This window comes from Phascolarctos cinereus, unplaced genomic scaffold (genome assembly GCF_003287225.1).
Source record: "Phascolarctos cinereus isolate Bilbo 61053 unplaced genomic scaffold, phaCin_HiC Scaffold_726;HRSCAF=1367, whole genome shotgun sequence".
Classification (NCBI taxonomy): Eukaryota; Metazoa; Chordata; class Mammalia; order Diprotodontia; family Phascolarctidae; genus Phascolarctos; species Phascolarctos cinereus.
In genome coordinates, this window is record NW_027556098.1 from 272,655,936 (window position 1) to 272,680,163 (window position 24,228).

General features: G+C 38.5%; 1 pseudogene; it reads left to right on the forward strand.

The window, feature by feature from the left end:
* The first annotated feature begins 274 nt into the window (after positions 1-274).
* LOC110192584 (glutamine amidotransferase-like class 1 domain-containing protein 1 pseudogene) overlaps positions 275-24,228 on the forward strand; it is a 30,392-nt pseudogene continuing 6,438 nt past the window's right edge.

The following is a 24,228-nucleotide window of genomic DNA, read 5'->3' on the forward strand; positions in this document are numbered from 1 at the left end:
TATTCAGTGGCCTACACCTAAGTGAAATTGTGTATAAGACTCATAGATAAAATGCAAGCCCTTATAAAGTCACTCAGAGACCTTGTAGAAATCACTTTTTTTTTTTCTGAACCTCAGTTTCCTCCTCTATAAAATGTTCTACACATAGGCACAGGGTTGTGGTGACAATTAAATGAGATGATATATGTGAAATGCTTTTTAGGCTACAAAGTTATAAACAATTGTGAACTGTTTTCTCATATTCATATAACCACACATACCATCCTAACCCCAAATGGAGGAAATTCAAGGGTTAATGATTCAAGAGACTCTGGCCAGAGAAGGTACAGCAGAACCACACTGGGTGGTCCAGAATAGTTGTTCCTTAGTTCTTGGCAGCAAGCCAGGAATTACAACTGGGAGCAGAGAGTACTCAGAGGTAAGGAAGCGGCATTTAGCTTTGGTCACGCTCAGGAGGCTGGGAATTCTAGATCAAGCTAGAAGGTATGATGAAGTAGACCTTGAGCAGCATAAAGGTCAGGTTGGAACCCTGAAATAAACAGACAGGAAAAGGGCTGAGAAGACATGGAGGGGCAAGGACAAGTTGGACGTTATTTAGGGGCGAGGGCTCAGGTCTGTCAGAATCTCACTCCAGCACTCTCTGTAGCACAGAAGCCTTTTAACAGCCGGCCCGAGGGTTGTGGTCATGGTCATGGTTGATTTTGTTTCTTTAAAGGGGATAGACCTGTCATGGGCCCCAATCTTTTGAGTATATTGGATGCTTCTTCATTGACACCTGCTGCCACACCAGGCAAAGAGGAGGAGGGGGCATATCCCTTGCTTCCTTTTGCCACATCCCAACTCTCTAGGCACCACCTAAACACCCTTTCTTCCTTTGTAGCTATCTAATAGCTATGCTAGAGATCTTCATTGTTGTCATCTTTTGTCTTCATCTTCATGGTCCCTCTCCATCTCTGCCTTTGTCTCTGTCTCTGTCTTTACCTGTCTGTGTCTCTGTCTATCTCTGCCTGCCTTTCTATCTTGCTTCTCTCTTTGTCTCTCTCTTTACCTTTATTTTTCTGTCTCTCCATCTGTCTTTGTCTCTTCCCATCTTTTTATCTTGTCTCTCTCTTTGTCTGTCTCTCACTGAGCACCTGACTGATGGCCTCCTACTTCACCCTAACCCTTCCCTTCTTAGTTTTGGGCTTCAATATTCATGGTGACTGATTCCTAATGCAATCTCCTTATCTTACTTCAAGGAAGATTGTTGAGCTTTCTTTTGCTCTATGTAGCTTTCCCTGATAGTTCCAGTTAAATGAATTTTCTTTCTAGAGGATTTGTTCTAAGTCTTTTCTCTGTTCACATGTTGTATCTCTTTTCTCTCTTAGTAGAATTCAAACTCCTTTAGGATAGAGATGGAGAAATTTTTAGTTTTGTATTCTCAGAATTGAGATTAAACCAGTCAATCTTAATGCTAAAAATATATTTGTTGAATTGTGGATTGTCTAGACTTGGAAGAATCCTCAACCCAGGAAGAGAGAACTAGGAACCAGGGGTAGACTGTGGAGATTTAGGCCTGATGTAGGGGAAAAAACTTGTTAAAATTAGATCTTTCCAAAAGTGCAATGAGATAGCTTCCAACAGGTGCTGAAAGATCACTTTCCTTTCCTTCCTTCCCCCCTCTTCAGTCTCTCTTTTCCCTTCCCTTCTTCCCTTACTTATTAATATCCATTTTGTATTTATTGAGCATTATCAACTGACCAGTACTGTGCAAGAGAATGTGGTGAGCACAAGGGGGAAAAGGAAACTTACAACATCATTCATTCTCTAAAGGAGCTTGGAATCTTACATATGAAACAAATTTGTTGACGTGAAATAATTAGGGAGCAATACTGAAGGACTCAATTGACTAGAATTTAATAAAGCAAACAAACTGCTACTACAGGATCTCTGACTGCTGATCTCTCTCTTTAGTCTAAACTCTCTAACCACTTATTGCTTCACACAATTTAACATCTTATGGTGTCTTTTAAGTGTTTTCTATTGTAAGCAGTTTCAGGGCAGGCCTCATGTCTTCTTTCTGCATCTTCCTCAGGACCTCAGCATTAAAATCCTGGACATGGTCAAAAGTGTTTGTTGAACTGCATTTCACGTTAAGCTAAACTCTCATTGGACATGCCTCTGTGAGCTCCTTTGTCATTTTCCAATAAGCTCAGACCAATATTCTTTCATGTACTAGAGGACCTCCCAGAGCCAGCTGTTCACAAAGCCTGTACATCCACATCTGCTGCATTGCCTTCCCAAACAGTACTCCTAGTTTATTTTCTTTTGACTTCACAAAATCCACAAAATCAAGCTGGCTTCTTTGACCCTTACCTGTGCAATGAACACTTCACAGACTTAGGCCCCTTCCTCTGTTAGTCTTCTACTCTCATATACCGGAACTCTCTTCTACTATAAACCAAACCCTAAAGGGAATAAAATGCCAGATGGGAACATACAAATGCCTACAATATAATAAGAGATTCACTTACATTGCAGCCAAGGGAACTATTTTTTTTTTTTAATTGTGAGAATGAAGTTGTTCTAGCTATGAGTACCAGTCTGTCCCTGTGACACTTTGAACATATTCTGGGAGTATGGGGACTTTAGCTATTGTGAACATTCTGATGTGGTCTTGCCACAGATTAAAGGCTGAGCTTTTTACTCCTTTTCATGTCTACCCAAGGGCTCCAGCCTCAGGTTACAAAGAATACCAGGGATGGATAACCTCTTGCCATTCCTGCAGGCTGCTGGTGCATGGTTTTTATTCCTTAATGCTACTTATGTAGGAAGGGTAAGCCAAATGTATTTAGGAATATCTGAGTATGCTAAAGTGAACTTGGGTGTAAGATAATTTATTAGTTTAGAGCCTTATGACTAAGCCATGGACTTTTTTTTCTTTTTTTGGGGGGGCAAGGGGAAGGAAGGGGAGGACCTGAGACATGATGTCATATAGGGGGCCCTGGAATAACTAATCTAGTTTCAAGATACTTTATTTTCATCTACTCAAAATCAGTTCATGAGTCCCCAATAATATATTTGTTTCTAGTCATCCAGAAGAAACAACTAGTTCAAAGCAAGTGGGTTTGATGAAATAGCACAGGAAAAAAATAAACACAATAGGGCATCTACTTTCTGTGTATTTGGGATATATTCTCCCACCAACATATTCACCATTAGCTGGAAAATTTGGCATGGATAGGGATTACGTATGAAGGACATACCCATAAAGAACAAATGTGACATGGGAATATGCCTAGAGACACGATTCTGATTCTTCAAGACCATCGTTGACTTTGATGATATCATTGTACTGCTCTCATTGGGTTTCTTCCCTTCTGGGCATGGAATCTACACTAAAAATGTGTTTTTTCTGCTCATTACTGGTTTTGTAGACTTGATAATCACTAGTGAGCAATGTTCTCTGCTACCACTTCTGGGATTCATTTCTTCAAGGACATCTGCTAGCCACCTCAGCTCCAGACAATTTGAGTATAGTGACTAGCACGTCTCCCTAGGTAAGGCTCTTTAGTCATAGCCAAAACACCCTCTAACAAAGAAATAGAGAAAATACCCTCAGACTAAGATTAAGTTATTTATTTGTAATCCCAGTAGGGCACAATCCATTAGCTTCTGTTTCAGGGTGTTCATTTATGGTGAGACATTTCCCAGCTTTTCTGGCTTATCATGAAAATGAATTTGAGCCAAAACAAAAGGTAATATAAGGAGTCAAGGTCATTGTTTCCTACCCACTTAATGAAAATATGTAAACCTCTCCTTACATTTGTATTTTCAAGAACTAGCACAGCTTTGTGCATAGTAAGTGCTCATAGAGGCTTATTGAATTGAATTACAATTTAATTCAATACCTGGCCTCCACTGAAAGTCTAAAATCAGACCTAAGAATGTATGACTACCACTTGAGTTCTGGACTTTGCTTCTAAGATGCTCATTCTTCAAATTTTGTTCCAGAGTGTGAGGGAATATCCATTTGCTTCTGGGAGCCAAACACCAATGATAAGCAACTAGCATTTAAAAGACCTTCATGATAATTTTTTCTAACACCCATTTTTTTTACAGATGAAGAAACTGAGGCCCGAAAAATTAAGTGACTTGCTCAAGCAATGTATGAGCATCTAGCTAGCTGGGCTAAGAATAATGACTAGAATGTAGGACTTATGGCTTCTAGGTAGTATTCCTTTCACTACATCATCCTGAATCAGCCAGTCTCTGCCTCCCAAATGCTGCAGGGATAACCATGTGAAAAGGGGCCTATGTGAAAGCAACAGTTATATTTTCTCAAATGCTCCAGGGATCTTCATATATCATCGTGTTACTTTCATTACATCAATGCCCCCCATCTCTCTTTCTCTCTCTGAGTCTCTGTCTCATTCTGTCTGTTTCTATCTGTTTCTCTTTCTCTCTCTTTTCATTTACTGGGTAGGATCTTCTTCCTCCCTGAAACCTGATGCTGATATTATTCCCTGATAGAGGCACCAAGTCTTCCACAATACACACCAGAACATTTAGGAGAGCCCTGACTTTTGACCTACTTGTAATCCTTCCTTCATTGACATATACCTAAGAAAAAGTTCCCTACTCCCTCATCATTCAATCTATTCTACCCCTACCTCCAGTGCTGGAATCCCTGTGACAGTAAAGACATTTATGGCTAAGTAAACAGACATAAACACTGCAGGCAAAACCTTCAATAAAATTTCTCCTGTGGTTTGTCCTTGCCTGTTTCTAAATGAATGGTTTCTATGAAGTGCAGTCTGTAATCCATCAATCAACAAATATTTAATAAGCACCTACTGTGTGTCAGGAACTCTGCCAATCTTTAGGGGTGCAAAAGCAAAAGTGATTGAGTTCCTATCCTCAAGGTGACATTCTAACAGGAGAAGCAACATTTGTGTGTCTATATATAGAGAGAGTATATACGAAATGAACACAAGAGTTTTAGGAAATAGAGTAGTAGTAGCAGAGTGGGTGGGGAAGGGGTAGAGATCCGGAAATGTTTTACATAAAAATTGGAACATGATCTGAGTTTTGAAGGAAAACAGGGATTGTGAAAGGCAGAATTGGAGAGGGAAAACATTCTAAGAATGAGGAAGAGTCAGTGCCAAGGCAAAGAGATAGGAGGTAGAATGTCACATGTGAGAAAAAAAGCAAGTAATCCAGTATGGCTGTATCATGGAGTTCATGGAAAGGAACAATATATAAGAAGGCCAGAAAGTTAGGAAGGGAAGTGGCTGTGCAGAACTTTAAATGACAGACAGAGGACTATATATTTGACCTTAGAAGCTATAGATTACCATTGAAGGGAGGTCTGGATGACAGGCTAAAACTTGTACAAAATTGCTTTGCGTATTAGGAAAATGGTTTGCAGTGGAGAAGGGCTTTAGGTAGGGACACAAAATAGAAAGCTATTACAATAAACATGATGATGAAGAGCTGATGAGGACAGTGGCTGTATGAAGGGAGAGGAGAAGTTTAATGCTTGAGGTATTGTGGAGATAGACCCAACAGGATTTGGCAACTGACTGAATAAGTAGAGTTGAGGGGAAGGAGGAGTTGAGTACGACATCAAAATTGTGAACCTGGATGGTTGGTACCTTCTATAGCAATCAAGTGATAAGTAGAGAGAGAAGGGAGCAAAAGTTGGCTTCCAATTTACTGCGCATTTAGTGGTGTGGGAAGTCTGATTGAACTATCTAAGTCTGTGTCTATATCATCTATATCTACGTGTCTATCATCTGTATCTATGTATCTATATTTACATCTCTTTGTACTTCTATCTCTAACTATAAATCTATAGATCTCTCAAACTTCTCACTCTAACAGATTTGGGGTGAAGTTCCCTGTCCATGTTTCATTTTTTTCAGGTTCTCCTTGTCATTTGGTTGTGGAGATCTCTTTGTAGAAGTTATTATTTTAGAAATAAGTAAAAGAGATGACAACTAGGATCTTGCTTATGGGAAGACAATAGAATTTCAACTCAACCACAAAGTTCTTATTTGCATATGGTTACATATACACATATGTAGAGTATATATGCATATATTATATATGCACATAATTATATGGTTACATTATATATTTGTATTATACATATTTAAATTATACATATATATTTATATTCAGGTTAATTGAGGAGAGGGAGTTGATATGTTGTGTAGTGCTGAACTTTGATTCATGGTTTGACTCAGGTTCTCTTCTCTAAAACACAGGGCTTGGACTTTATGATATCTAAGATCTCTTCCAACTCCGGAGCAATGACTCCAGACTCCTATGGTCATATATAAACTCATATGAATATTATTTTTACCTCATGAAGGCCTTCTTCCATATCCTAATACTGGCCAGAAATATAAATTTAACTAATGCCAGCATAATACTCTATAGGCCAGGAATTAGGAGCCTAGGATTGATGCCCTTGGGTGGCGCCTGAGATGAATACCAATGACCCCCTACTAACATACTCTTTGCCATTTCTCTCTGTTCTTTTTTCTTCTAGGTGCCAAAGTGGATGGAGTGCTGGACCTGGAGTCAGGGTGACCTGATTTCAAATCCTGCCTCAGACATATTTTTTGTTATGTAATTCTGGACAAAACATTTAACTTCTGTTTCCCTCATTTTATTTGACCTATAAAATGAACATAATAGTCACACTTATCTCTCAGTGTCCTTAATAAATGATTTCTCCCTTCCCTTCCCTTCGCTTCCCTTCCCTTCCCTTCACTTCCCTTCCCTTCCCTTCGCTTCCCTTCCCTTCCCTTCGCTTCCCTTCCCTTCCCTTCGTTTCCCTTCCCTTCCCTTCCCTTCGCTTCCCTTCCCTTCCCTTCCCTTCGCTTCCCTTCCCTTCCCTTCCCTTCCCTTCCCTTCCCTTCCCTTCCCTTCCCTTCCCTTCCCTTCCCTTCCCTTCCCTTTCCTTCCCTTCCCTTCCCTTCCCTTCCCTTCCCTTCCCTTCCCTTCCCTTCCCTTCCCTTCCCTTCGCTTCCCTTCCCTTCCCTTCCCTTCCTTCCCTTCCCTTTCCTTCCCTTCCTTCTTCCCTTCCTTCCCTTCCTTCCTTCCCTTCCCTTCCCTTCCCTTCCCTTCCCTTCCCTTCCCTTCCCTTCCCTTCCCTTCCCTTCCCTTCCCTTCCCTACTCTCTAATGGTAATCACTTTCTTAACCTTGAAATAAGGCTTACTGGCCTCTGATCTAGTGTAAGGATATTGAGTAGGAACTAGGAGATAGGGGCCAGAATCTCCCCTGCAATTCTGCCATGGTACATGGCCCATTTTCAAATGTTTTACTACTTACTGCCTAAGTTCCTGCATTTGTTAAATAGGGATAATGCTACTTTTCTCTTTTATTCCTTTTAAAGACAATGAGGATGAGAGAAAATACCTGTAAAGGACTTTGAATATTAGAGAAGCCATAATACAAATCACAGATTCACAGAATTCCAGAATTTGAAAGATAATCAGATATAATTTTATCTAATCTTCACCCAAACCATGAATTTCATTTACAACATGCTCAACCATTTCTTAAAGACCTCCAGTGATGGGAAGCTTATAATTCACCAAGATAGCAAAAGGCTCACTGAAGATCGAAGTATGATTTGGATATGTTACTTCATCTTCAAATTGGTTTTGACATTGCATCCTCACAAGGATTTCATGAGAATATGTTAAATATTCTCTTTTAGTGTTATACTAATGAGTTAATGGAAAATATTGAAAGATATTACTGAGAAATTTGGAATTTGTATGATAAAAGTTCCATAAAGCCAAAGGTTTCTGAGTAATGTATGGCCAGAACTAATTATTCTAATTATTAGGAGGTTTTTCTTTATATTAAGACAAATTATGCATCCATATACATTGTATATAATAAGCAGTTTGGGGTAGTAATGAGGACACTGGAGTCATTCTGGATAATAAATTTGGCTTCCATGCAACCTATGATTGCATTAGCTTTTTTGACTACTATGACCTATAGCACTCTCTTCTTAAGTCTGCATTACAGTAAAACCCCTCGGTCTTTTGCAGGTAGGCTATGAGCTAGACACATGAGTATCTTATATTCATCTCCTTTACTCTGTATTTATCTAAATATGTCAGTAAATTGAAATATCTGTGATTTCTTTGCTGGGAGAACTTTTCCTCCTCATTCTAATAGCTTTTTTAGGGGTCTTTTTGTATTTGCATCCATTTCATGAGTCATGTCATGGCTGAAAAATGGCCTCCCTCCTAAGAACCAATCAGATTCGTTCTTAGACTATAAGCACATAGAACTCTGTGGGTCCAGACTTGAAAACTTTCCAGGTAGGGAGAACTAGTTAAAACTTAAGCTCTCCTGGCATAGCCTTTAAGAAATCAGGCTCTCTTCTATACCATGCTGGGTTCCCAGAGTAGGGCATCATCTTTAAGTTAAATAGAATTTAATGAATGAAATTAAATCTTTTGTTGATGTTGTTGCTATTCTAATGGAAGGCTTTCTGGAAAGGGCAGTTATAAGGGTAGAGGAGGAAGTTTAGGTGATATAAAAATGCATGATATTAATAAAAATATATTTTTAAAAATTCAATGTTTTTGTTATCTTGGTATTTTTAACACCAAGGCCCAAAAAAGATCACTATACAGTATGAATCAATAAAGTAACATTTACTTAGCACCTAGTTAGAAGCAGTTTGGTAATACAATAGATAGACTCTTGGAGCTGGAGTAGGGAAGACTGGAGCTGAAACTGATCTCACAATACTTACTAACTGTGTGACCTGGGACAAGTTACTTAACTTTTGCCTGCCTCAGTTCATCATCTGTAAAATGGGGATAATGATAGCATCTCCTTGTCATGGTTGTTGTGAAGAAAAAAAGAAAATTATATTTGTAAAGTTCTTTACAAACCTTTTAAGTGCTATATAACTGCTAGCTACTATTCACTATTATTATTTTGCTAAGCACTTTTCTTGACACCATAGAAGATAGAGACTATACCTTCAAATGAAGTTCACAATCAAAGAATGGCTGTCACTATAAGATTCCCACAGATAGTTAACATCTGTTCCGTCTCTCACTTTTGTCGGAACTTGGCATATCTAGGTCAAAAATTATATTCCCATATTTTTCAGATGAGGAAACTGAGGCCCAGAGAGATAAAGTGACTGAAGCCAAGAGAGATAGTTATGTGTGACCTAAGGCCAAATATAGTAATTAGCAATGATGGTATTCAAATGTTGGTCTTTTGAGTCCAAATTTTATGCCCTGAATATTATATTATTCTATTTACAGTTGGAGGATCTGCCTATTGTTACTGTCCACAAAACCTTAGTAAATGTGAAATATTCAGTGATTACTTGGTACCTTGCATGATACAGCTGACACCTATCAATCTTACCAAATTCCTCCCAGGCATTATTTTTTCTCCTTGCTCAGTAATACCAGATGTTCTTTACGGTGAAGTTAAACAATTCACTTGACATCACAGAGGAAATCAAGAGTGGAACTGAAAATGAAGTTAGAAGTTGACCTGGAGATAACACTACTTTTTTATTAACATCCAATACCACTTATAGGAGGAGCATCAGGATACAGGTGTTTCCTCCAGTGTCTCTGAAGCCCATTGACTATCGCATTTGGGTTACACCAGTCTTTTAGCTATGTACCCACCTCATTTTTAATGTCTCTATTCTTTTTAGTTGTTGCTAATGATATGTGGGATGGAAACAAAAGCTTCCCTGAAGATTATGTGAATTTTAGGTATGTTACTTCATCTGAAAACTGGGGATAATTTTCACAGATATTTTATTGGTATCTGAGGTAAACGGTGCCAAGAGAAGCAGTGGGGTCCTCCTCGGACTCAAGAAAACCTAGGTTTAGGTCTTGTCCTTGTGATCCTGGGCAAATCACAACCTGTCAGTTGTAGGAAATTCTCTAAGACTATAAATTGCAGAGAAAGTGCTAACTTACATTGGTGGAGGGAGTTTTCTTATCAAAGAGTTCTTTGGATACCAAAGAAATCACAAGTCCAATCTCTAACCTAGCCCTGACCTAAGATAATGAACGGAGAAATGCTTTGAAAAGCATACAGCATATTTAAAAGTTATTTCTGAGAAATTCTAAATTTTTATTCAGTTCTAGGAAGTCAGAGACTTCTGGGTAAGGTTTGAGTTATAGAAAAAGGCTGCAGATTGCAATTCTGAGGAAATATAGAAGTGAACATACATCAAGGAAACTCTATCGAAGTATTTTACCCTGGGACCTTTTTTTCCCAGAAAGGAAAAAAACAATATGTCATTAGGGTCAACCCCCATGGAGCCATCAAAGTTTAGCTTTCCTCCCTTCCCTAACTCTCTTCTCTCCTTTTTTTCCCTCTACCTTCCCTTATTTTCTTTTCCCTTCTGACCTGCCCTTCTCCCACATAACAATAAAAAAAAGTATTATGGCCAATCACTCTGCAGTCATCAAATTTTACCTTGGGAGATACTCTTCTCTCTCCTCCTCCCCTTCCTTTTCGGAGACCATTTGTCAGTTTAAGGATATACCTATGACATTTACCAGAAATAGAGTGTTACCTAAGTGCCAGGCTAACTAATTTTAAAAATGCTCATAAACAAAAGGTTTGCTAACCAACTAACTATATACACACACATATACATATATGTGTGTATGTATGTATGTATATGCATAGATACATACATATGTGTATATATCTATATATGTATGTCTGTGTGTATATGCATGCATATGCACATATGCATTTAACAACCAGCTCTTTGAAAAAAATGTATGCCCTACTCACTTTTAAAAGTTTAATCTGCATTGTTAACATTTTCTACATTAATCTAACAAGTCTACAAATCAATAAAACAATAAATCAAGCCCTGACTTGTAGTGTTTGCCAGTTTCCAAGGTATAAATGCTCACAAATAAAATGTAACAATTCTTTCTCCTGAGCTGGTACAAGCTGGCTTCAGCATACCCCTGCACGGAGGATTTTGGTGATATCCATCAATAGAAGAAGTGCCCACGCTGATGAAGTCCCAAGTAATTGAATCAACCACTCAACAATTATTTGTTAAGTGCCTTCTATGTTCCAGGCACAAAGAATAGAAGTGTGTACTTGACAGGTAAACTTTAATTAAACCATGATCCATAAAGAGGGTGTTAATAATGGGGTATATTCCATAGCTTATATATTTTGCATCCAAATCCTAGAATTTGGAGGATAATAAGTTTTTGCTTAGAGTGCTACTGTGACATAGTGAAGAGAGCACTGAATTTAAAGTCAGAGGAAGGAGGTTCATTGCCCATCTTAGATACCAGCCATGCAACCTTCGGCAAGTCATCTCATCATTCTGAGCCTTATATTCCTCATCTGTAAAATGAAGTTAATAATGCTTATGCTACCTATCTCATAGTGTTACTGTGAGAAGACCATTTTGTAATTGGAAAACATGATATAAATGTCATTTTTATTACTTTTTTTATAAATTATATCATGACAACTATCTTAAGTTTATTTGGTTGGGAGTTCTTGGGAGCTGGTGTGTGGGGGAGCTATTTTGCCAGGCTCACTGTTATGATGCTTCCTTCAGTTTGGAATTACACTGGAAATCCATGATCAAATATATAGCATCACTCTAAATATTTTTTCACATGCAAATAGATTTATAGATAGAAAACTAGTTAATTGTCTAGCTTTAACTCTAATTTGTAGCAGTAGATTTGCCTTGACCAAAACTGGTGGCCTTACTTTACTTTTATGGACATTTGCAAATACATAGCTTCCTAAGTAGAGAAGTTGAAATGAGTGATCTATTTTTCAAATCTGTCCTTTTCCTCATTTTAAAATATAAGTAATACTTTTTCTCATGCATTCTCTTTCATCACATAAAGTCCTCAGGTGACGCTCCCCTTTAGGTATCTGCTTCCAGAAATACGGGATTCCTCTTTCCTACCCTCCTTTTGTTCAATGAAACAGGGGAAAGATGATGCTCTGCTGTTTGTCTAGGGTGTTCCAGATCTCCCATTCAGATTTTCTCTTGTTTCTGTTCAGGACAGATGGGGTGAGGGGAACAGAAAGAACAAGAAAGAAGGGAGTGACTTGCCCAAGTTTTCTCCCATTGTAATGGCCAATCCATTGCAAATAGGGATGTTTTTACTCTTATCACATCCTCACAGATTTGAACTGTTCTGTGTAGGGGAATGTTTAGGATCAGATATCATTTGTCCCTAGAGAAGGTGATAAACACTGACATGCATATTCATGGAGAAAAAGGTCAGAGAAATAGTAAGCAAGGGAAGGCAATGAGAGAAATAGAATGTGAAAGCTTTGGGTGAAAATTGTTGGTCATTTCTCTTTAAGGACACAGCAACCTTTTGAGAATTTCTCCAGAAAGTTAAAACTTTGCCCTTGCCCCACCAAAAAGAAAAAAAAAATGACAAGACATTGTACTAGGAAATGCAATGTGGTAAACTGCAAAGTACTATGAACTGGGTAGCAGAGGGCATCAGTTCTAATATTATTGCTGCTACTTTTTAGTGATGTGATTTTGAACAAATCTTTTAATACTTCTGAGCCTCAATTCCCTCCCCTGTAACAATGAGGATGATAAGACTTGTCCTACCTACTGCACAGGGCTGTTAAGAAATCATTTTGTAAATTGTAAAGCATACCATAAATGTAAGCTATCAATACCTCAAAGCATGCTCATGGGTAGAGTCACCTAAAATAATTGAGGATGCTGGCATAGTCAGCCCTGCTGGGTTTTTTGATTTGAAGGCCAAAACTATATTCAAGTGAAAAATAGATTCTGAAATTGGTGCAATCAAAAGCTATCCCTAGGGGAAAGAGTCTTCAAGAGGAAACAGTAGGTTTCTTAATAAGGCTCTCTACATGGGTTTTATCATAGTATTGAAAGAGCTTTTAGATCCTGCAGAGGTGACACATTCACTCAGTGAACTGAAAAATAGCACGTGGAAATGGAACCCAGTAGAATAAATCCCCTGGAGTGCTTTTTTTCCTCCAGGATTCTTTCTAGTTCTCCAAGTATTCATCTTCATAGATTTCCTGCCAGTGGGCCAGGTACCATTTAAAAGAGAAGTTCTTAACTTACAATCCATGGACAGATTTCAGGGTATCTGTGAACCTGGATAGGGAAAAATAACATTTTTATTTTCATTAAACTAACTCTTTAATTTGTATTCAATTATTTAAAAACTTTATTCTGAGAAAGGGTAAATAAGCTTCACCAAACTTCCAAAGGGGTTTGTAACACACAAGAAATGGTCAAGAACCTCTGATCTAGAAGGTAGAGAAACAGTCCTTGAATAGGTAAGTGAATTGACCAAAGCTGCACAGTAAACCTCCAAGAAAGTCTTCTAAATCAATTCAATTCTACAAGCATTTATTAAGGGCCAACTTTATTCCAGGCAACATGTTAGTTTCTAGGGATATAAAAACAAAGTGAAATGTAGCCTTTATCCTTTAACAACCTACATTGTAATTGGAGTGGGGGGGTTGGGTAAGAAGAGCATATAAACCAGATTTGAGAAGACAGAGATGACTAACAACCTAAGAGATGAAGATCTTACCTCCTACATCTTTGGCTTTTATTCATTCACTTGGCTTCTCTGTTCACCTTACCTCCAACCCCAAAACTTTTAAGAAGAGATCCTTGATAAACTCAAAAAGATTCTAACACGGCATTTAAGACTCTTTACCTTTTATCTGGATAAAGCTCTAAGAAGGTAAATGACTTAATGCAAGGTCAAACACGTAGCATGTGTCAGAAGTGGGCTTTGAACATGAGACCTCTGGCCCTAGAGGTACTGTTCTTTCCTTTGCACAACATTCCTCTCTTTTGGCTAAACAGTTTTTAAAATTTACATAAATTATGTAAATTTTCCTTTGTGTGTGTCTTCTCTCACTAACGATATTGTAGACATTACAGCAGAGGTTATGTCTCATACTTGCTTCTATCTCTCAAAGCATTACTATACACATAGTATCAAAGATTTGTCACATACATTAATCTTGTGAAGCATTTCTTGTATTTTATTTCCCCCTAATCCCCTGGTATTCCCTTTTTTAAGGCCATACATCAGTGGACCAGCAAGGACCATATACCAAACCAGGGAGTCCTATTTTCCTACCCTCCATTGACAAGACTATTTCCCTCAACTATTGCATATGAATTGGCTAAATTGCTATGTGTACCCTCTCACTTAGCTCCTCTACACCTGGACCCACATCATATTCTCCAGAGTCACGTTAGAGGGCTGAATGAATCTAAGCTACTCTGGCACTGAACATGAGCTGGAATAATCTCTGTCTTTCCCAGTAAGAAAGTAGAAGCATAAAACCCTACCATTAGTGTTGCAAATACTCCCCTTAATTGCCCAACTACCTCATCAGTCCTAGGCTCCACTGGGCTAAATTTCCGTCTTTCTCCTCTACCTTGTCCACCCCTTCCCAGTCTTTCCATTGAACTTTCCCATCTCCACTAAAACCAGATATTTAAGGCTGGCATTATATTTCTTCACAGCTAATAGCTAGACTATGAAATCATCCAGTGAGCAGCCCCCCAAGCCATGTGAATAAGTCGTGACAAATTTCCTTCATATTTATAACCCTAGAGATGGGTGAGGGGTCTGGGAGGGAGCCAAGTGGGGCTGAAGGAGGGGTAAACTACTTGGCTATGTTAACTTTTTCCCTGGGTAATTGAAGTGAGAGAGGCCCAGCTCAGGTTAGAAGTGGGATCCCTATGGAAAGATGGGGACTAACACGGGCCTGGCAGTCCCATATTGGATTGATTATGAGGCAGGAAGTGAAACCTGACATCGCTGACACTTAACACCCTCACCACATCCTGTCTCCTAGACGATGAGAATAAAGATATTGTATTTTCAGTGGCACTGACATTTTTATACCTTTTAATGAAAGGGGAAACAACTTTCTAGGGCTGGTTGAAAGGATGAGGAAGCAAAGAACGCCTTTACAGTCTTTGGGGAAGATAGGGGATTTGAGTAGGAAGTTGTATAAGGAAGGAAACATCAAACCCCATACTTTGGATGAATAAAATAAAAATAAATGGCTTCGGCTGGGGTCCCAATTTTTAGAATGGTTTGAGAAAAGGGAAAAAAAAATAGACAAGCAGTTGCAAGCAGTGAGGTCCAATTTTGTTTTCTTCAGTCTCTGGTGTAGATGAGAATTTCAGCGTTTACTCAAAATTTCCCAGGACGAAAACTATTTCTATATTTTGGAGTGTACACTGAAAAGCCGTGCTAGCTGCTATGGTCCAAATGAGTAAGTAAGTGAACTGAAGTGGCTGTATAAGGACCCTTTGGATGTTGTATTCAATAGAACATCTCAACTTAATAAACAGATGATATGTTTAGGATGTTGCATTCCAAGGCCCCAAAGGAGTCTCTAAGGGGTCATCATTTTAGATTCCTCTACCCCCTCCCTCTGGCCTTTTGGGAAACACTTCGTCTGAACTTCTGGAGAGAGGTGATTTCTATCTTTTTTTTTTCTTTTTCCCCAAACTCAAAGCTAGGAGTTCCTGTACCCAAGCTATCCTTGATAACCTATTCCTATGCCTAACTAGTAGAATGCATTTCTTTATTCAGTATCTAAACCAAGGCTTTCCTGCTATAATTTGTGGTCATTTCCTCTTATTCTATTCTTAGTGGAACTGGAGAAGAGCCAGATCCTGTCTTAGCCCAACGCGTTAGTACTTCATTTACTCGAAGACCATTGTTGATCTCTAATCAACTGTCTCCAGAGGGCACAATGGGGGCAGGTCATGAGACAATCCTGTGTTTTATGTCTACGGAAGTCACCTCACTTAGAATGATATAGTAATAGTAACTAATATCTCTAAAGGAATTTAAACTTCATTGAGTGCTCTCCTCAGAGCATTTCTGTGAGATAGGTCACATGAATATCATTATTTCTTCTTTACAGATGAAGAAAATGAAGTTGAAAAAGGGGTAATGACTTTTTCAAAGCCATACAGACAATAGTTGTTAGAGACAAAATTCAAACTCATCTCCTAATCCCAAGTCCAGTGACTCTTTGGATTAGGCTGAACTTTGGGGGTGTCAAGCCATAGCTGATGCTTGGAATCATGAAGAAAATAATAATGATGGTAACAACAGTAACAATAATACTAGTTTTAAACTCATGAAGGGAAATGCTATCCAGATCCAAAGAAACAACTGATGGCCTCTGAATGGAAATTGAACCATACTGTTTTCACTTTCTTTGTTTTTTTTTTCTTTTGTTTCTTCTTACCCGGTATAACTAATGTGGAAATACGTTTTATATGATTACACATGTATAACTTACATCAGATTACTTGCCATCTTGGGGAGGGGAAGAAGAGAAAGGGAGGGAGAAAAATTTGTAACTCAAAAATTTATAAAAATGAATGGTGAAAAATATCTTTACATGTGATTGGGAAAAATACCGTTTACATTAATTTTTTTTTAAAGGTAATGCCTTAAGTTTGAGAAGCATATTCTACTTTTTAGAGCAACCTCATATACTTTATTTCATTTGATCTTGACTCGTGTCCATTTCAAAAGGAATTTCTATGTTTTATACTTTTGTATCCCTTACATCTAGCACAGCACCCAACACATAGTAGATGTTTAATAAATGTTTATTGATTGGCAGATACTTATATGAAGTATTATATTAAACTGATTGGGGGTGTTCTAGCTCTATAATTTTGTTGTGAAAACTGCCTCCACCAGTATATCTGGGCAACTTCTGGGTAAATAACATAATATTAAAGTGCTGACTGAAGAAGTAAGAAATTAAGTGACTTGTCCATGTTTCCAGAACTTCTTGACTCCAAGGCTGGTTCTTCTATACTATATCAAATGATTTCTAAAATTATGAGGAGAGATAGAGAGACATAGAAAGGCGGAGACATACAGACAGACTAAGATGCAGACAGATAGAGACAGACAGTCAGATAGATAGACAAATATAAATAGATAATAGATTGATGGTGTCCAGATCTATCTGCCTATCTCTCTGTTTTCAATTCTTATCCCTGTACTAAATAAGGCAACACTTCCACACATTGCAAGTATGTATGTATGTGTGTCTTATGTATATATATGTATATATTATATATCATATAAATACCATACCATCAATTATAATTATTTTCTTTTCATTTATTTCATCTTTTTTGTTATCATGTCTGAGTCATTCTAGTTCTTTCACACATCTCCAGACAACTGCATTTTCACAGTTTTTATTGCCAAAGTTAAGATTTTTTCTTTCTCTCCCAATCTGCTCCCACTTGCCTACTCCATATTTGAAAAAGCAAAACCTTTTCTCCAAGGCTACCACAGCATGGAAGACCCAGGCTAAATTGTGAGGAGTATCATGCTTACCTTGAACTCATAAACCCCATATCTGGAAAAATCACCCTAACATAAATTTGCCATGGTTTGCAAGTGTTAGATTATCCTTCTTTGTAAGCACTAAGATCACAATGTCTCAAAGGAAGATTTCATTGAGAGAAAGAAGAATGCAACAAATTTTAAAAAAAATAACTTCTAGCTCCAAAGTTCCTACAACTAAAGGTTCTTTTGGGGGGGGGTGTAGGATGTGTTTAGTGAAGACTAGCACCTCTGGTGTGAGGGCTGCTGAGCCCTTTCAGGGCTGCTTTCCACCTTTGGTGTCTACCAGATCCACCTAAGTCTCACCTGTGGCTCCAAGAAGCTGTAACATGTACAGTGACCCCATCCTGGTAAACCATTTCAGCAGATAGGCTAAACCAGGGGTCTCAAATCAGTCATTGAGTTGAGAGGTGGCATATCTACCCCAAGCATGTGAAGACTTCCACTGGTGGAATGGGAAGATGAGAACAATTTGTTCCAACAGCCATGAAGGAGGCTGAAGAAGGCACTATGGAGCACTTAGAGCTTAGTTAGACATCAAAGACATCAAGGTCATCCACTGCATTTTGAGCCATGCCCAGGTTGTTTTGACTCTGTTCTGTCACTAGAGTATAGCAACTCTGGAAGAGAGAGAGAGGCTGACAACTTTGTGAAAATCTGCCTTACTTAAATCCAATTTATGCACAAAATCAAAAGATATCATCCATACCATTTTACAATTTTTACCTATCTCAAAGTTCTGTGGTGATAGGCAAGTGATGAAGCAGCAAATGTGGATAAGCTGGGGTCTGTAGCCACAGCCCTGCATACAGTCAGTGAGGCCATAGAGCCCTCTTCTCTCTGGAAGTAGCAGTGGGATATGGCAGACCCCTCGGTGTCCAAAGGACAAGTGTTATAAGGAACTACACTGCTTATGTCCTGGTGTGAGGAAGGGGCTAGAAAAGGGCCTGATTACTGTGGCAGGCAGAGATCCTACCGTGTGTTTGAAACACAAAAAATGTATAAAAACTTCTGCAAAGATGATTTCACTCTTTAATACGTGGATCATGTGCACACTTCTAGACAACTCAAAATCCAGTAGACCTTAAAGACAAACAACTCTTGTTGCAAGAGAACTCAGCAGGTATCACATCCAATTAGCAGCCTTGAGTGAAGCAAGGCTGGCAAATTAAGGTCAGCTTACTGAAATTGGTGCAGGATAGACAGTTTTTTTTTCTGGAGTGTCTTCTGTGAAGGGGAGTGCTACATAGCTGGAGTAGGTTTTGCAATCAAAACTAATCTAGTCAACAAGCTTGTATGCCTACCAAAAGGAATGAACAACAGGTTCATAACAATGTGATTGCCTCTTGCAGAAAAATGCCACACCACCATCATGAGTGGCTATGCTCCCACCATGATGAACCTTGATGAGGTCAAAGAAAAATTTTATGAAGGCTTGGAAACCATTATCATCAATGTGCCAGAAGAGGACAAGCTTCTAATTCTGGGTGATTTTAAAGCTAGAGTAGGCTCAGACAGACAGAAATAGTAGAGTCCTTGGAAGGGATGGAGTTGGAAACAGAAACAGCAATGCTCACTTACTGCTGAAGGCTTGTGCATCTCATGATCTTTTCATCACCAACACTGTTTTCCATTTACCTAAATGCAATAAAACTTTGTGGATGCACCCTCACATCAAACATTGACATTTAATAGATTATGTGATTGTAAGGAGAACAGACAGATAGGATGTGAGAGTGATGAAGGTAATGTGTGGTGCAAAGTGCTGGATTGATCATAGACTTATCTTCTCCAAGCTAAAAATTCACATTCAACAAACATAGGGGCCTCAAGGCAAAATGACTACCAGAACACTTAATAACAGATTAGGACACTTCTTTAAGCAGGAACAGCCTATTGCTAACTTGGAAGGAAAGTTGAGCCAACGCACAGTTGGCAGCAGTGGAGCAGAAAAAGAGTGGGCAGCTTTCAGAGATTTGGTGTATAGTACTGCATTTGCTCCTCTGGGTCAGAATGCTCAAAAACATCAAAACTGGTTTGATGAAAATAATGGTGAAATCCAAAAGCTGCTAAATGAAAAATTAGAACTTCACAGGGTTTGCAAGTAGGATAGTTCATCCATCTCTGAGACGGCAGTGTTTATTTACAAGTAAATTACAAGTGAAGCTTACAGTGATGCAGGATTCTTGGTAGTGGAAGAAGGAAGATGAAATTCAGTTTTAAACAAACAGTAACAATCCAAAGTGCTTTTATCATGCCCTGAAAGTTATTTATGGGCCAAAGACGAATGGTGCATCTCAGCTACTGTGCTGATGGAGCCACATTGATTAGTAGAGAGTGCAACTTTGATGGTCTGGCCACATTGTTTAAACACCAAACATATGCTTATATAAAAGACTATTTTGCGAAGAATTCACACAGAGCAAACACTCACATGATGGTCAGAAAAAGTGATATGAAGACACTTTCAAGGTCCCTCTTAAGAACTTTGGAATTGATTGCATGACATGGGAGACACAGGCATAGGATCCCCCAGAATGGTGTGCCCTTATCAGAGAAGGTGTTGTGCTCTATGAGCAAAGCAGAATTAAACTAGTCCAAAAGAAACACAAGAGATAAAATTTAGAGAATTCACCCTAAATAGTCACATAGACTATTTTGCCTGACCTGTGATAGGGCATTCTGAGCTCATATTGGTCTAATCAGCCACAGTCAGACACACTGTAACTTGACTCTTACATAGTGATGTCATTTGGGTTCTCTTCGAGAATGAAGAATAGCAGCCAACCAACCTATACGTACACTGCAAGAATCTCCCTATGCTAGACCCCTATGCATCTATATGGTAAATTTTGCTTTGTTCTGTGATCTGTGGCTGCCTGATACAATCTACTGAGGCATTCCTTCTTTGTCATCTATGCCTCAAAGTTTTAATACCCTTCTCCCATGGTCTCCCTTGTCACCTGTTATCTTTATGCAGATCCCCTGTCCTTGACATGCTTTGAGGACCTCATAAATACCTAGAGGTACACGGGTAAATATTTAACTGGTTCTCTCAGGGGGAAAGTACTCGTGACACACTGCTAAGTTTAATGTGTGGGTGAAGACAAGATGAAAGAGTAGAGACAGGAAATCACCTGATCTCTGCCTCTAAACAGCCTTAAAATAATACCTCAAATCAAATTTTGGAGTGGTAGAGGCAACAAAAGGTCAAGGCGAAACAATTGTAATGTCAAAATAACTTAGAAGGTCAGCAAGAAAGATCTGTCACAACAAGGTAGTGATCAGTCTGGAGCACAGTGCAGGCCATACTGTGGCAACACCACAGCAAGCCTTCAACATGGCTGCAATAGCAGAGCAGCAGCTTTGGAGCTTTCAGCCCACAGAGAATAAAGGGCTAGGACAATTGGTTAGAAAGAGATTAGAAAGGACCCTCTGCTAGCACTGGGTGCAGGACCCTGTTGTACGCCCATATACAGTTCCAGAATGCAGATCCAGGATGAAGAGAAGTACTAGTGCTTGCAGCATCATGGATGCAAGGATGCTGCTCACAATTCCAAGGTGAAAAAGAGTACTTGTAATTCCTTGCAAGGTAGTAGAAGCCCTAGTCTCAGTTACAAGACAGAAAGGAGTATTAACTCTTGCAGCATCAGGAGACCAGGGGACCTTGTTTCAGGGCCAAGAAGGGCAATGGCACTTGCTGCTACAGGGGAAGAAGGTCTTTTCCTGGATAAAGATTAGAGCACAGGATAAGAAAATCTTGAACACACCTATCTTTAGACCATGCCACCTTAGAAGAACCAAAACCTTATTGAGCCAAGAACTGGCTCTGAAAACATCAGCACAAAAGAATCTGAAGCCTGGGATAGTGCTTTCGGTACCCCAGGAACAGAGACCAACTTTAACATGAAGTTAAAAGTCAAGAAATAGGCTGGAACATGAGCAAACAATAACAACAAAAAATAACATGACCATAAAAACTACTATGGTTACAGGGAAGATAAAGACACAAATCCAGAAGATAATGATGTCAAAACAGCTATAAACAAAACCTAAAAGAAAAAAAATGTGAATTAGATACAAGCTGAACAAGAATTCAAACAAGAGCTCAAAAGTGATTTTAAAATTCAATGAGTGGACAGAGGAAAAATTGGGAAAATGAATGAGAAACACAAGAAAGTTATGAAAAGAGAGTCAACAGCTTTGTAAAAGAGGCACCAAAATCAAAGAAAATAACCCAATAAAAAACAGAATTGGTTAAATGTTGAGAGAGGTACACAAAGCATTGAAGAGAAGAACTACTTAAAAAGTGAAACTGACCAAATGGAAAAGGAAGTACAAAAATTTACAGAAGGAAAGAACTTAAAAAAATAGAATCAGCCTAATGGAAAGAGATAAAATAGCTCACTTAAGAAAATAATTACTCAAAAATTAAAATTGAGGAAGTGGAAGCTAATGACTCTGTGACATCAAGAAACAATAAAACAAAGTCAAAAGAATCAAAAAATGGGAGGAAAAGATTATATATATATATATATATATATATATATATGTATGTGTGAATATATATGTGAATACACACACACACATATCTATATATATCTATATCTATCTATCTATCTATCTATCTATCTATCTATCTATATATATATATATATATATATATATATATATATATATATTTATAAATTGCAAAAACAATTGACCTGGAAAATTGATTGAAGAGAGACAACATAAGAATTATTGGACTGCCTGAAAGCTATGCTGAGGCTAGATACCAAATTTGAAGAAATTATCAACAAAAATTCCCCTGTTGTACTAGAACCATAGAGTCAAATAGAAATTGAAAGAATCCACTGATGACCACCTGAAGGAGTTTCCAAGATGAAAGCTCTCAAGTATATTATAGCCAAATTCCAGAGCTCCCAGATCCAGAAGAAAATACTGTAGGTAGTCAATAAGAAAAAAAAAAATCCAATCTCATGGAATCACACAAAATTTAGCAGCTTCCACTTTAAAGAAATAGAGGGCTTAGAATATGATATTCCAGAAGGTAAGGGAGCTACAGTTATAACCAATAATAACCAACACAGGAAAACTGAGTATAATCCTTCAAGGGAATAATAGTTCTTTAATGAAATAGAAGACCTTTAAGAATACCTGATATGAAGACCAGAACTTAATAGAAAAATTTACTTTCAAATACAAGACTTAAAAGAACCATAAAAAAGGTAAACTTGAAAGAAAAATCAAAAAGGAATTAATAAGGTTAAACTGTTTACATTCCTATATGCGAAGGTGGTATGTATAACTCCATGGGCCATCACCAGTCATCTTGAATTTTGTCTTGTCACTGGACTCTGATGATCCTGGAGGAGAATGTGAGGCTGATGACTTTGTGTAACTCTGACTTACTAAAATCCAATTTATGTGTGAGTCAAAAGTCATCAGCTATACCATATACTCAAAAACCTATGGTGGTGGGCAAGTGACAAAGCAGCAGGTGTGGATACACTGGGAGCTGTAATCACAACCATGTTCATAGGCTGCCTGTAGATTAGTGTCATTTTCTCACTGGACTGAAGTAGCAGTGAGATTTGACAGCCCCCTGGGTATCTGAGCAGCTTTTTAAAGGGCCATATTGATTGTCTCTTGGCATGAGGAAGCGGTTACATAAGGTGCCCTGAAAATTATTTGCTTCACCTAATCTAACTCAAGCCTGCTTACTGTATAAGGCAGAGATCCTACCCTACAGTCAAAACACAAAAACACGTACAAACTTTTGCAAATATGACTCTACTCACCGTTGGTACATGGAATATGTGCACACTTATGGAAAACATAAAATCCAGTAGACCTGAAAGATGAACAGCTCTTCTCGAGAACTCAGAAGGTATTGCATTCAAATAGCGGCTCTGAGTGAAACAAGGCTGGCAAATAAAGCCTGGCTTGTCAAGGTTGGAGCTGGATACACATTTTTCTGGTATGGCCACAGTGATGGAGGGGGGTGCCATGAGGCTGGTATGTTTCATCATCAAAACTAATCTAGTCAATAAGCTTGTATGCCTCCCAAAGGGAGTGAATGACTGGTTCATGACAATGCAATGGCCACTTGCAAGAAAGCACCACACCGCCATCATCAGTGTATATGATTGCACCATGAAGAATCCCGATGGGGCCAAAGGAAAAAAAAAACACATTATAAAGAAATGCTTAAACTCTTCATTACCTTGCTGAAAGAAAATAAACTTGTAATTCTGAGTGACTTAGATGCCAGAGTAGGCACAAACATGGCAGGTAGTCCTTGGGAAGAATGTAGTCAGATACAGCAACAGCAGTGGTCACTTACTACTGAAGACTTGTGCATCTCATGACCTTCTCGTTCCCAATACTATCTTCTGTTTACCTAAATGAATTAAAACTTAATGAATGCATCCTGACAGCAAACACTGGGATTTAATAAACTAATTACGAGGAGAAAAGACAGCTAAGATGTGTGAGTGATGAAGGTGATGTGTGATGCAGAGTGCTGCACCAATCCAGACTTATCTCCTCCAAACTAAATATTCTAATTTAACAGAAGTGGTGGCCTCAATAAAAGATGATTACCAGAAGACTTAATGTCAACAAATTGGAACACTTTTCTGAGCAGCAATAGTTCATTGCTGACTTGGAGGGAAAGCTGAGCCAACACACAGTTTGCAATAGTAGAGAAGAAAAGGAGTGGGCAGCTTTCAGAGATTTGGTGTACAGCACTGCATTTACTCATCTGGGTCAGAGCACTCAAAAAC